Raw genomic sequence first — 15,713 nt, forward strand, 5'->3', positions numbered from 1 at the left:
ATATCTGTCGGAAGTATCAAGTAGAGTTAGTCAATTCGTGACTGGGGCAGCTGCTCCCTAAACCGACCAAGTCCCTTCGATGATCTTGGCAACTGAGAAAGATCCTAGTAAATCTACTGAAAGTAGGAAATCTGTGGCAACTCAACAAACTTCGGCCCCATTGGAAACTGAGTCTGGTCATCCTAGACAAATACCAGCATTCTTTTTGAACAATGCTGTGTTTGAAACCACTCAACCTTCTATGCCGTCACCAGTTATGTCACCCGGTTTCAGTAGTTTGCCTCTTCCATTGGCTATGGTCTTTAAGGGAATTTCTAAATTGTCAGTAAATTCCACTAACGAAGTCATTTCATTTCTCAGATTCTTAGTTGAATTTCAAGATCAAGCACTAGTGTTTTCCCTATCTCATTCTAAAATACTTCAAATCATGTATCCATATTCGGTAGGCGTCCTTTCAGACAAAATAGTTAAGGCCAAAGCTTTCGATCATCCATAGAAGACTTTCGCGCCCACCTTTTGGCAAACCTTATTGTAGCTAGGGCACTGTCATCGTAGATAAAAAATTTTATTTCAGAGTACAGCGATTGGATGAGAATTTTGCTGATTTTATCCAAGACATTAAATTCTTTTTCTTTTCTTTTTTTGCTAGTTGCTTTACGTCGCACCGACACAGACAGGTCTTATGGCGACGATGGGACAGGGAAGGCCTAGGAATTGGAAGGAATCGGCCATGGCCTTAATTAAGGTAAAGCCCCAGCATTTGCCTGGTGTGAAAATGGGAAACCACGGAAAACCATTTTCAGGGCTGCCGACAGTGGGGTTCGAACCCACTATCTCCCGAATACTGGATACTGGCCGCACTTAAGCGACTGCGGTTATCGAGCTCGGTTCATTAAATTCTACACCAGGGTGTTCGCCCTTCATCTTTCTGAAAATCAAATTGTGCAAACTATCTTTTAAGGTATCTCTCCACCCTATAGATCTTACCTATGTTTCGCGTCTCGTCCTCAAACCTTTCCAGAGTTAGATGCTATGGCTGTATCAGTCGAAGGAGAAACGTATGCCGACACATTACGAGTTGCGAAGGAGCCCCCTCCGTCTTCCAATAGTTTTCGGCCTCCACCTCGCCGAACTTTCACCACCCGCAAATGCTATGCTTGTGGTTCGACGGAACATCTGCGCAATAAATGCCCATTTATAAAATCGAGTGGGACAAAGAATGGAGCAGGGTCATCTAAGGTTGTTTCAAATGTGGCTCGTTTACTCACCTCGCTACGAATTGCACTAATATCAATAGCACCCCGTCCTGCTCAACTTCTGATGCAACCTCCGCGAACTCCGAAAATAGAAAGTGACTAGTGTCAACGGCTGAGTCGGCATGTTCAACTTCCCGAGGCTCTGCCCCTGTTGAACCCAGTAAAAAGGGTAAAATTTCCTCTAATTTATCGTTCGAAGGCGGAGACCCCCGCATGTGTGCCTTTCCTTAAAACTGAAGTGAATAATGAACCCGTCACTGCTGTATTAGACCCAGGGAGTGTGATTTCCATTATTTCGGCTGAATGATATTCTAAATTAAAAACCGTTTGTAAGTTTCAGGACTATAGTTCTTATTCTGTTATATGTGTTTCGGCTAACTCTTCTTCAGTAGAAATTTTAGGTTTCATTTTTGCTAAAATTCGGATTTTAAAATTTACTTGGAGAACAAAATTGTATGTTGCTAAACACTTGTCTTGCCTTGTAATATTGGGGGCTGATTTCATGCCTTCTACTGGTCTCGTGTTCGACATTCAGAGTAAGTCGTGCACCTTAAAATTTGCTAATGATTCCTCTTTTAAAGTGTAATTATGTGTCATGTTCACCTGTTTCGCCTTTCCAGGATGAGATGTTGTTAGATCTTAGACATCTACCTGAGGAGCAGGCTGAATGTATTCGTAAATTGTGTCAGTCCTTTTCTGATGTATTTTCTGATACTCTTGGTGTTACTGACCTCGTCGAATACAAGATTGAGTTTACGGATTCGATTCCAGTCAGGTTTCCGTATTATAGGCTATCTCCACCTAAAATGAAGGCTCTTAAAGAAATCATCGATCAAATATTGAAGGATGGTATAATTCGACCTTCTAAGTCGGCTTATTCATCAGCCATTTTTCTTGTGCCGAAACCGCAAGGTGGCTTCAGGCCTGTGATTGATTACAGAGCTTTGAACCGGAAGGTGGTGTTACAATCTGTGCCCCTTGCTGATCTTCACTGTTGTTTTTCATGGTTCCGGAAAGCCAAATTCTTTAACATCCTGGATCTTAATCAGGCGTACAACCAGATAGCTCTAGCCGAAGAATCGAAACATCTAACAGCTTTCGCCACGGATTGGAAATTGTATGAGTACAATCGCGTGCCATTCGTGATCCCCACGGGCGCAACTGTTCTTACTAGACCGTTAGATAGGGTTTTCTCGGACATCAAATTCGAATACCTTTACCACTACCTCGATGATGTCGTATCTTCTTAGACCTTTGAAGAACACCTAGATCATCTAAAGGAAGTACTCAATCGCCTTCGTAAGGTTGGGTTGACTGTGAACTTATCCAAGGTAGCTTTTTCTAAGCCTTCCATGTCATTCTTAGGGCATATTGTGTCCCTCTATGGTGTTTCCATTGATCATTCTAGAACACAGGCCATCCGTGATTTCAAACCTCCTAAGGACATCAAAGGCATGGCCAGATTCATAGGCATGGTGAATTTCTTCAGGAAATGTATTCCTAACTTCGCTAACAGAGCGGCGCCCTTGAACTTGCTCCGTAGGAAAGGCGTCAAATTTGAATGTGGGCCGTCTCAGCAAGCCGCTTTCCAAGAACTGGAATTAGGTTTTTGTAATGCCCCTGTATTAGCAATGCCAGATTTTTCGAAGAAATTCATTGTCCAAACCGACTCCTCGTCATCGGCGGTTGCTGTTGTCCTTCTTCAGGAAACGGAACTCGCAAGGCGACACATCCCCTATGCTCCTACGACTTTATCGGCTCAAGAGGCCAAATATTCTATCTATGAAATGAGGGTTTGGCAGTTTTGGTTGCTTTAGAGAAGATCCGCCTCTATCTGGAACATGTCAAATTCGACCTAGAAACAGATAACCAAGCCTTAAGTATGGTATTAGCTAGGCCTCGTCGTACTGGTCGTATAGCCCGCTAGGCCATCGAGATTTCTGCTTTCCAATTTGATGTGAGGCATATTAGAGAATCTGAAAATGTTGTTGCGGATGGACTAAGTAGCATATTTTCTCACGAAGTGGAGACGACTCAACTGGAAGACAGTTCTGCTCTTCCCATGTCCGTACCTTCGGGTATTAATGCTATTCTAACTGATGCCCCTATGTTATTTCGGGATATTGAAAAATATCAACGTGATGATCCTGCGCTTGTTCCAATTGTGGAAACCCTTTCTTCTGGGGAACATGTCGTCCCTTACGCGTTGAGAAACGATGTTTTGTGTTACCCTTCGAGACACAATCAAAAGATGAAAGTAGCAGTTCCAGCTGTACTTGTACCTATGACCTTCAAGTACTATCATGAAACCCCCTTAGGGGGGGCATTTAGGCATCTTCAAAACTCGGGAAGGAGTGGACGGTGAAATTAGAGAAATGGTAATGGCTTTTAAATCTTGCTTGCTTAGTAAGCCCACCTTGTCCACTAAGCTAGGTCTGTTGATGATGATGCTTGTTGCTTTAAGGGTCCTAACATCGAAGGTCATCGGCCCCTAAGCTAGGTCTTTTGTCATCTCATCAAGCGTCTCGCCGCATGGAACGTCTATATACACAGACTACTTTGGACCTTTCCCACAATCAAAGAGGAACGCAAATACATTTTTTCTGGTGTGTGTAAATGTTTTCACTGGATTTTGCTGGATATTTCCGACTAAGCTGGCAACCGCTCTGTCTACTATTTCTTGTTTGAATACCATATTTGCTTCTTTTGGCTCCTGTCAATATATAGCTTCTGATAAATCTAAGGCATTCACATTTAACTTATTCCGCAAATAATGTTTTGACCTGCCTATCTCACATGTAACCACTTCAGTTTATTACCCTCAACCGTCTCTGGCTGAGCGGGTCAATCTTAATCTCCGTTAGGCTTTAATTGCGTTCTATCATGAAGATCATTCCATGTGGGATACTTCCCTGCTTTGGTTGGCTTTTGCTTTACATACGGCGGTTCATGAGTCACACAAGTTCACTCCAGCATCTCTCATGTTTAGGTTCGTACCTAACACGCCGCTCTCTAATCTTTGGTCACTTAATGATATCTTACCAGAGACAATAGATCCAGATAATCTTAGATATCTAGGAAGAAGGTTAAAGTCAATCTTAAAGCTTCCCATGTAAAGGTTAGAGAAAGATGTGATCGCTGACGGAGGCCCACTAATTTAAAAGTCGGAGATCAAGTCATGGTTAAAAGTTTTGTTCCTTCGGGCAAGCTTGCCCCCAGAATCCATGGACCGTGCTTCATTCTTGATTTCCTAACACCGGTTATATTATTGGTCAGTAACCCAGCTACGGGGAGGATATTTAGGGTTCATCTCTCTCAGGTGAAACCTGTGTAAATCCAGGGTTGTTTTTAATTCGCCACTAAACATTGGCAGGAGTCGAAGGTTATCTTACTTTTCAAGAAGCGTCGTACTGCTTAAAAATTATGTAATTTGATAATGTGGCCTTCTGCGCCTATTATAATAAGTAGGTATTGTATTTACAAATGTAAAACCTTCCCCTCTGAGTATTCCCGTTGTCTACTCCCTGGTGGCCATTACCTAGCCCCCGTCTCCTTCATCCACGCATTGCTGTCACACACTCACAATTTACGCCGCCCGCCCCTCTGCCACCAACAAATGCTCTCTAACACCAGCAAAACAATTTCTGTCGCCCACATATTATTGTTTCAGTAACCCAGTGTCTCAACATCTGGCGAGCGAGACCGCAGTGAAGTGCGCGCTGGAGCTCCATCATTCCGGCAAGGGCTGAGGTGCGGTAACTCTACCGCCAACCCATCTGGGGACTGAACAGGTACATCTGGTCTGCGGCGACCATAACCACGACTGCCCCTCCCATAGTAGCGGGAGAGGTGTATCTCAGGGTCCTTCTGGGGTCCGGGCGACCTCACCTGGGTATCGGCAGCGGCAGAAGGCCTTGCAGTCAAACTCAAATGGCATATCCATGAATTCTACGGTGGTTAAAAGACTTCAAATATGGTTTTCCCAACTAATTTTCTAAAAACGGACTTTCAGAAAAATATTCTCTCCTATTTCTATGTGCAAATCTTCTTCTGTAAAATTTCTTCTGTGTCACCTCAAGGAAGGACGTTTGCGGCGGGAGGTCTTTACCGGGAGGTACACCTCAACTCAGCACGACAATGCAGTGACGGTGCACTAGGGGAGGCATGTGCCACCACTTATATAAATGCCTGCGTTTTGCTTGTGTAAAAATAAAATAAAATAGACAACACGTACATAAAGTAATTTACATATTCTAATAGCTTTGGAAATGTTCAGGATTTTTGTTTGTTAATTTTATGTGTTTTGTGCATATCTAATTAAATTTAGAGGAACAGCTCATTGTTTTATTTCATGTGTATTTTGTATTATGGCGTCTACATTACTGTGAATATGAAACCTACGGATTTGAAGAGATACTTAACATTATGAATTCCAGCAGTACATATCCTTCCTCCTAAAACTATAAATCACATAATGTTTTGCGTGATATACTCTAGGGTGGACTCATGTGAATGCCTTTGAATGGTCATTGATTTTCTTTGCCAATAAGGTCATCCCCTTTGGGACAGAGTAATATCCATTAGTCTTTTCCACGAGGAACACCAATAATTGATGAATTTAACGCCCAACAAAACGTAAATGACAGTACTCTGTAAACCCGTCAGCTAATGTGAATTATTACCGAGATAAGCATCATATATAAATTTGTTCTGCCATGAATGGCAAAGAATATCAGAAAACATGTAATACAGTTGACAATAAGTTATATCATTTTTTTGTATGGACCCAAATAAATTAAATTAAACCTAATGCACCAATGCAGGTAGAGTCTGGTAAAGTGAATTGTGTGCATCCAAAAAATAACCAGCAAGGAGTGACGCTCTGGGATGGATATGTTTCCCATTAAAATGCGCATTTTTCTGTTAAGGATTGCTTCGTTGGTTAGGTGGAAACGTGTCATTGTGTTGAACAACTTCTTGAGAATGGTACCCCTCACACCTAGCAACGGCCCAGTAATTTCTATGCATGGTAAGTTGTATTTCTCCGTGTAATACGGAACAGCAGGGGTTTATATCGTTTTCTTCCCCGCACCCATTTCTCCGCGTAGTTCCAGACGTGTCTCGAATCTAATGGCAGGTTTGAGTATAAATCCCGTCTTGTCTTCAGGTTTAAAGGCGATTATGTCAATTATTCGTATTGTACCATTAGGCGCGGTGCCGTACACTTCTCGCGCATGTGGTGCTTAGTATTCCTCAAACATTCGCCGAAAAGACAATATGACCCTAATGAGTTTCAACCCCACCACACCTCCCTTCTGAGGCGGCCGTCTTTGGGTTTGCCTGTGATGGCTTGTACTGTGCCTACGTTTACTGCCATTTTTCCTCATCTTTCAATTCAGTGCTGCTAGGTTCATTCTGTTTGTGAATTCATCGTTGAGCGGGGGGAATTGTAGGATTAAAATTTATCACAAGACCTGAGGCTTGACTTTGCAGCTCATCGAATGCTTTTAATCCTGAACTTTTCTTTTCTGTTTTTGTTTAAGATTTACCTTTACCTCTCACAGACAGAGATAGGTATTACGGCGACAATGGGATAGGAAAGGGCAAAAAGTGTGAAGGAAGCTACCGTGGTCATATGGTACTGCACCAATATTTGCCTGGTGTGAAAATGGGAAACCACGGAAAACCATTTTCAAGGTTCCCGAACCCCCTATCTCCCGATTGCAAGCTCACAGCTACGCTACCCTAACCGCACGGACAACTCGCTCGGTAATTTCCATAGTTGCAGGTCGAAAGACCTTCTCAGTTGAGTAGAATGTAAATCTACGTAAAACCGAAAGAACGAAATTCGTACAGCTGTACAAACCAAACCAAACCCCACGACACAACAGCCGTTGAAGGGCCTTAGCCTACCAAGCGACCGCTGCTCAGCCCGAAGGCCTGCAGATTATAAAGTGCGGTGTGGTCAGCACGACGAATTCCCTCGACTGATATTCTTGGCTTTCTAGACCGGGGACGCTATATCACCGTCAGACAGCTGCTCAATTCTAATCACGTAGGCTGAGTGGAGTTCGAACCCGCCATCAGGTCCAGGTAGAAATCTCTGATATGGCCGAGAATCGAACCCGGAGCCTCCGGGTAAGAGGCAAGCACGCTACCCTTATACCGCGAACAGCTGTACAGAGATTGATAAAAATACCGGACAACATTTCAATTCTTTACACCAAGAGATTAAGAATAGGATGTCACCTAAATTCCGGCACCTCGCCGTCACCAAAAACCGTAAAAGTAGTAAGTGGGACGTGAAGCAAATAACATTATTAACAGAGATATTCTGAAATATCAATTTTTGTTACTAAGGCCTTATCAACGCCGAACCATGAGATAATAGGGGAACAAAATTTAATACAGAATGTTATGTAAAGTCACGGACTAGGTCACTACAGCCTGAACTTAAAGGCAGTCATAGGCTAGAATGCAAACTATTTTCTTCTTACTATTTGCTTTACGTCGCACTGACACAGATATATCTTGTGGCAACGATGGGGCAGGGAAGGCCTAGGAATTGGAAGGAAGCGGCCATGGACTTAATTAAGGTGAAGTCCCAGCATTTGCCTGGTGTGAAAATGGGAAACCACGGAAAACCATCTTCAGGGCTGCCGACATTGGGGGTCAAACCCACTATCTCCCGGTTGCGAGTTCACAGCTGTGCGCCCCTAACCGCACGGCCAACTCGTCCGGTAGGATGCAAACTGATTTGGTTATTAGGAAGTGTACCCAAGCCCGTTCTTCCGTAGTGTAGCGAGAGAAACAAATTCTAGGGTTTCAATAGGTCGTAATACAATGTATACGCAAATCTTACAGCACAAGTGTTTTGCGGGCTAGACTCCTAGATTCCTGGGCGCCTTAGTGAATTAACCTTCATTAGTTGATACTGATGGCTCGTGGGCTTGGGGTATGCGTGCCACCTTGAGCATTAAAATTAATCATAGTTAGAGTCCCATTCTCACGGACATGAAGGTTCAGGCGTCAACTGCAAAGACCTGCACCAGGCCTCTCCAGAGACCGCACTCCATCATTGCCAATAAAGTGCTGTTAAACACTAGTTTTGTTGAATGGAAGGGATTTCTTTACAAGTTGCTTTACGTCGCACCGACACAGATAGGTCTTATGGCGACGATGGGACAGGAAAGGGATAGGAGTGGGAAGGAAGGGGACGTGGCTTTAAGTAAGGTACAGCCCCGGCATTTGCCTGGTGAGAAAATGGGAAACCACGGAAACCACTTTCAGGGCAGCCGACAGTGGGATTCGAACACACTATCTTTCGGATGCAAGCTCACAGCAGCGCCCTCCTAACCGCACGGCCAACTCACCCGGTTCTGAATATCTTAAGTTTGTTTATACGTTGTTTCCCTTTACTTTTGGTATGAAATTTAGTAGGATATTAATCGGTGCCGTTTCCCTGAATGAATTCACCAAGTTCTTCAAACTGAGGGATTCACTTCATTTTGCCACATTTAGGTTCCATGCATTGTTTCGCTTTCTTATTGTAAGTATTACTAATTTTCATCATCATCATCATCATCATCATCATCATCATCATCATCATCATCATGTACTATAGGCAAAGCCTTGTCGCTGTACCCATTCTCCTTTCTCCGCTACAACTATCCTCACTTCGTCATAGTTCCTGTACTTATGCATGTTCTTCAGATCTTCGAATATAATTTTCTGTGTCTTCCTCTGGCAGTCTGTTATTTATGATTCCATCATTGTTTTCCAGCACTTTTCCTTCGAAACTACTCTTCAGCAATTTATTGTATCTCTGGAGATGGCCCATAACACTCACTTTCTTCCCTTACGTCACTTTAAACAGGGTTCAGTTTTTATGACCTCTTTAACAATATGGGGGTGTGATTTCTCATCAGTCCAGCGCGGTATGGTGAGCCTCCTCTATACCCACATCTCCATTACCTACCTATAGTCGAGATTAAACCTCTTTCCCCATCTGTCCAACTTTCACTCCCATATACAAATGCACTCCAATTAATCATCATCGGTTCTCTGCCTATCAGCAGGTTTTCGCATGCATTTTTCAAGTTGATCTGTCTTCTGCCATCCTTTTAATCTTCCGGTATGTTCCATTAATTTTCACACTGTCCATCCTCTGATATTTCTTTCTTCCTCTCAATCTCTTCCCTGCAATACTTCTTTATCTTTTGAATGGTTTCCAGGATTGTCGTCCTTTCTCCAACTACTCATTTTAATACTACATCATTTCTCAATTATTCTTGCCTGTTGATCTTCCCAATTACTCTCCATTCCCACATTTCAATAGATTTCAATCTTTCTTCCTCCCTTCTCAAAGGTCAAGTCTCAGACTGAAAGAGCAACGCTCCATACAATACACGGCCTTAACGTCTCCACAACGTCCATTTTCAGTGTCACATTCATCAGTACTCTTTGCGTCATGTATGCTTCCATGGCCATTGCGATACTGCTCTTCCCCCCATTTAAACAATGTAGATCACTTCTGATTAGGCTTTCTACATATCTGATACTTGTTCTATATCTTCACCTGAGAGGACAATCTTTTCTGTTACATCCTCCTTCTTACTCATGATCATTGCCTTATTTATCTTTCTGTTCATTTTCATACCCAATATTTTTTCTGCTCAAGTTTCTCAACACGATATTAGTGATTTTCTAAGTTTCTGCGAGGGTCACCATGTCGATAGCAAATCTGATTAAGGGACTTTGCAAAAGCCTTCCTTGTCTCAAACTCACGTGCCTGCTAGTTGAAAATAATGTCCTCTTTAGTTTGGTAAGCTTGCTTACCCAATGCTTTTCTTTTATTTATTTCAATAGCACATCTGTTGTGAACAGTGAACACGCTTCCCAACTAACAGAATTGTTTTATATCTTCTATTTTTGATATTACCACTGCATATTTGCAGTAATTCGTGCGGCAGTGTATTTCATTCATATGTGTGTAATTACGCCTGGTGATCGAACTTCCACGTTGTTTCCCCTAATTAAAGAGGTCGAACTCTTTTGGGGCTGCTCGGATCATGTGAATTCAGAATTCTAATTCGTCTGGAAATGCTAAACAATCTACTTCCAATTTTTCTCTAGTCCATTGATTTTTCAGGATCAGATTTTACTATTATTATTACCATCAACAGCAGCAGCAGTTGCAGCAGTAGTGCATATTATGCGTGCAAGCATATGAGAAAAATTTCCGTTTGTACATTTTCTTTCTCTCCATCGCAGCGGAATAAAAACATTCAGACAATAATGGAAAAACACGTAGATACGAGACAAATACAAGATGAAGAATATATTAACATCAACGTGGGAGTCTTTTTTTTCCCCTTCATGAACACAGATGTGGTTCCCGCAGTGTACAGGTGCAACACCACCCGTCTACCCCCTCCTGCCGGCACTGCGGCCCACTTCCCCACTTCCCACCGCCTGTGGGGCGGGAAACTTATCGATCAGCAAAGTAAAGCGGGTAGCCTACAACACACCAACTACAGGAGCTACGAAGAAACATGATCTTTTGGAAAAAATGAGTGAACGATATTGTTCCTTCACAAGCGAATGTGATTTTACTATTAACTGTGTGACATGAGGCTTATTTACATTTCATGAATTGTACTTCATTACAATATCATGTTCGAAATGTTTTGTTTCCCTTTTCATTGTCATACATTCAATTTGTATTCCATTATGTAACAGTGTTTGACATGCCTGGCTCTTTGGTTCAATAGTCAGCGTACTGGCCTTTGATTTAGTGGGCCCTGGGTTTGAACCGTGCCCGTGCCGATGTATTTCATTGGATACAGTTAATTCATCTGCCCCAGAGACTGTGTTTCTGTTGGTCTTCGTCTCTGCAGTCTTCGTACACTTCTCTCCATCTACATATAAAACTCCAATCTATAAACAACCCCTTAAATACGAAAAAATGAACAGATTTCTCTCCTCGTAGGTTGTCGGCAAGGAGGGCATCCGGCTGAGAAACTCGCCCAAGTCTTCCTAAACTGCCGACCGCAGTAAATTGGGAAGAAGGCCACGTAGAAGAAGATATCAATGACTGGCTCATATTTTTGGGCTGTATCGGTCGTTTACTTGATGCTCAATGCTTTAGTTAAGAAGTAGCAGGAGATCTTTGTAAGTCAGTATCTATCAATTTACGATGATCTTGCTGACTTATGATCAAAATGGTTTTATATACATACAGTTTTATTTCATAATTGTTATATGTCAATGCTTTGAAACCGTTAACTAGTGATTAATAAACCAACGCCCTATTCACTACACAACTGCGGCCCACTCGTTCACCTGATCTCATACCATTTAATTTCTTCTTGTAGGGCCATGTGAAAAGCCTTGTGTATGAGACACCTGTCGGGACTGAAGAGGATCTCTTGGCAAGAAATATCGCTGAAGAGGAAATATTTTACACATTTCATCAACTTGTTGTTAAATATTTTCATCAAACTGTGGGGATTTTTTGTTTTTTAAGGATATTGTAACATGCGTTGTAACTCCATTAAGTCACCTGAATATTTTCTTACCCAGGATATTTTGTCTAAGTGGAATAGAATTCGGACTAATCATGGTGCATATGCTGGCTCGCTCTACAAGTGGAATAAGCTCTCCTCTCTTCACTGTGATTGTGGCGCTGGGAGGCAGACAATAAAAATTAATGTCTGAGAGCTCACTGAGGGAAGAACAGAGGATGCATTCAAAGATTCACATAGAACTTTAGAATCTCTGATAAGAAATGTGAAGCCAGTAAAAAACCAAAAATATACATTCATTTATACAACATCTTGTTGGTCAGGCTGGAACTAGAGTATATCCTAGGTGTATTAATTTGAAAGGGTACAAAGGAGATGCTTGAAATATTTATATTTCAAATTAATCTCTTAATATCCATATATGGTTGCGAATGACGCGCTTCTGCTAAAATTAGAAATGGAGATTTTAGAAAGTGGAAGTCAGAAGAATGCTGTAAAATTCATTAACAAAATAATAAATTCGCAAATTGATAATCCAGAGTTCCCTTGCCTCAAGAATTTCCAGTGCTACATCTAAACTCAAGATTTAATTGAACATTGTGAAACAGAAATATTCCAATATCTACCCATAAATATTGTAATTTTTACAAACTATGCAGCATCTCTAACAGTGCATCTTGGACATATTTCAGTACATATATGACTCTTTAAGGAAAATAATTTACAGTTAGCATTGACATATAACAATTATTATGAAAGAAAACTGTATGTATATCAAACTATTTAGAAACAAGTCTTGTAAGCTCAAGTCAATAATAAGAGGTTATATTATATTATCTTGTACAAGGTATTTCCGTGATGATGTTACAAATTTTCAGGGATTATGGAGGACGGCAAATGGATCAATACGAGATAAGGAACCGTAGTCCGGAAACGTTCGAGTCAAAATTAATTAATTAATTAAAGTTTATTAACGTCTGTCTGTCCGCAAGAGACGCCGGGGTATCGGAATTTCGTCTCGCAATAGCTTTTTAACGTGCCAGTGCCAATGTCATGCGGTTGTCATTCTTAAACACCCTTAAAAGCTACCGACCTCTGTCGGATTTGAACCCGCTAACTTGTGATTAGTAGACCAACGCCGTATCCACTACACCACTGTGGCCCACTCGTTCACCTGATCTTATCCCATTAGATTTTTTCTTGTAGGGCTTTGTGAAAAGCCTTGTGTATGAGACACCTTTCGAGACTGAAGAGGATCCTTGGCAAGAAATCTCGCTGCCTGAGATACTGTTCAAACGACATCGGGGATACGAGTGTACGAGAGAACTTTATGCGACGATTCCATACCAGCATTGACGCAGGGGGACGCAATTTCGAACATTCTTTTGTAAATGGAGCAGCTTGTGAAACTTGTGCAGGTAATCGGATTTAAATGAGTAGAATTTTGTTTAACTTTTGACTCGATCGTTTCCTGAGTACGGTTACTTTCCTCAAATTGATCCATTTGCCGTTATCCATCGTCTCGGAAAATTTGTATCATCATCACGGATACACCCTGTATAATACTATTACATACTTGGACTTATCAGATGATACCTACACGGTGCTGTCATAATTTAGTACACTAAAATGCTACTGATCTCAATTGGGAGCCAAAATATTATCTTCAGAAAAGAGGGGAAAATATACCGAACCGTGCCACTAAGGTCGGCAAAAATGTTCATCAGTAGAGCTCACCTTAATACTGCCGTTGGATAGTATCTGAGAGATCTACATTCACAATAAATCTAGGTTAAAACTTGGGAGAGAGATAGGTCCTTCGCCTTTTCAAAGTTTAGGAGCTAGATAGGTATTTATGTTTATCCCAGTATACTCATCTTGCAAAGTACACGGTGTAATTTCAGGGTTGGATTGCTAACATATTATGAATAAGGGTTCGTAAATGCGTATTTTCTTGGCCTCCAAGATTACCTGATCTGGACCTATTGGAGTTCTTTTTGTACTGTTAAGCAAAATCTTTGGTGTAAGAGACTATCGTCGAGGATGAAGCAACAATTCACCCAGCAGAATTGTAAGGTATTTCCGAATAAAATGTATAACACGGGACATAATCGAGTCTTTTCGTAACTCCATGCGACGTCGAGCGTAAAGTTGTATGCCTGGAGTACATCAGTACATGTCAGCTATCCCGCAAAACCTGAGATTCTAGTCCGAGACAGAAACTCATGTCAAGGGAAGTACGCATCTTCCGACCCATACCTATATACAAGTTTTCCTGCATTATATTCCAGAAATCGAACCCTAGAATTATATCGTATATATTTTCAAACACCTTGTGTACACAATACACCACACTGCACTACTATTCGCCAAATAAATACGCATTCAGTAATATATACCTCCATATCAGTGTCAATGACAGGAAGGGTATCTGGACGGAAATATTCATTCATAAGAAGAGGTGAAATAGAATGAAACAGCTCGCCATAGTACACCTTCAACACATTTCCCAAAATACGGGCATTACTTCAAAGGTATAATGAGGGCATGGCAGGGAAAAATAATACTTCAATAAGAGACATGAATGTACACACTAGTTTTTCTAATTTTTATGATTTGCAAAACGTGAAAGTGTTCCATTATGATTCCACTTACTTCGAATAAGTGCCAGATTTTCCGAAAATGGAACCTTTGAATTTAAACAACAGCATAATGTCTGTCCGTTCGGTATTTAGAATCATAACTAGAAAATATATATATTTTTTGCTAGGGGCTTTACGTCGCACCGACACAGGAAGGTCTTATGGCGACGATGGGATAGGAAAGGCCGAGGAGTTGGAAGGAAGCGGCCGTGGCCTTAATTAACGTACAGCCCACTGGTGTGAAAATGGGAACTAGAAAAATACAGATAAGAAAATTCGTTGCAAAATTGGTTCCTCACCACATGAGTGAAGAATGAAGAACACAACCGCATACTGCCGAACCAATACGCATAGTTTTTGGGAATTATGGATGGGAAATTCATTCCCAGTCATTGTATGAGCCCATCATATTGATTTGTCTCGAAAACTCAAGAGAACACCCTGACGAAAAGTTTTCAGACTACTGGGGAGGCTGGGGAGTGACCTGACAAGACAGGTGGCGTCCTAATGGGAATATAAGACTAGCCAAAATACTGGGCTGCTGTTATTAAGAATAATCGAGATTACACTGTAGGTCTCTATTTTGTGAAAAAGAACATAATTTTAAGGTGTTCAGAAATGTTTAGTGAAACTCGTATTTTCTTCTTGTATGGCGCTCACAGGTGCTGCGTTGTGTTACATCTCTTGCGAGCAAACAACTTTTAGTTTATCTTTCATTTTGCTTGACGTCACACCAACATACAAGTCTTATGGCGACGATGAGATAGGGAAGGGCTAAGGGTGGAAAGGAAATTTCCAAGAACTTAATTAAGATACAGCCCCGGCATTTGTCTGGCGTAGAAATGGACAACGCGGGAAAATTAAATTGGGGATGGTGAACGGGGGATTCGAACCGATTATCACCCAAATGATTGCTTACAGATGCCCGGCCCCACAAAAAAATCTGATCAACGTTTTGTGTTAAAGGGAGGGGATGAAATTGAGGTAACTAACCTGAACAATAACTCGCTTCTCAGGAAGATAGATGGCTGAAATAGGGTGTTCAAAAATGATTCTTATATGGTATTTAAAAATAAGCCTATTAATTTCAGATATTGTTTGCTTAAGAGATCCATCCATCCATCCATCCATCCATCCATCCATCCATCCATCCATCCATCCATCCATCCATCCATCCATCCATCCATCCATCCATCCATCCATCCATCCATCCATCCATCCATCCATCCATCCATCCATCCATCCATCCATCCATCCATCCATCCATCCATCCATCCATCCATCCATCC

The sequence above is a fragment of the Anabrus simplex genome, chromosome 12 (genome assembly GCF_040414725.1).
Source record: "Anabrus simplex isolate iqAnaSimp1 chromosome 12, ASM4041472v1, whole genome shotgun sequence".
In the NCBI taxonomy this organism is placed as follows: Eukaryota; Metazoa; Arthropoda; class Insecta; order Orthoptera; family Tettigoniidae; genus Anabrus; species Anabrus simplex.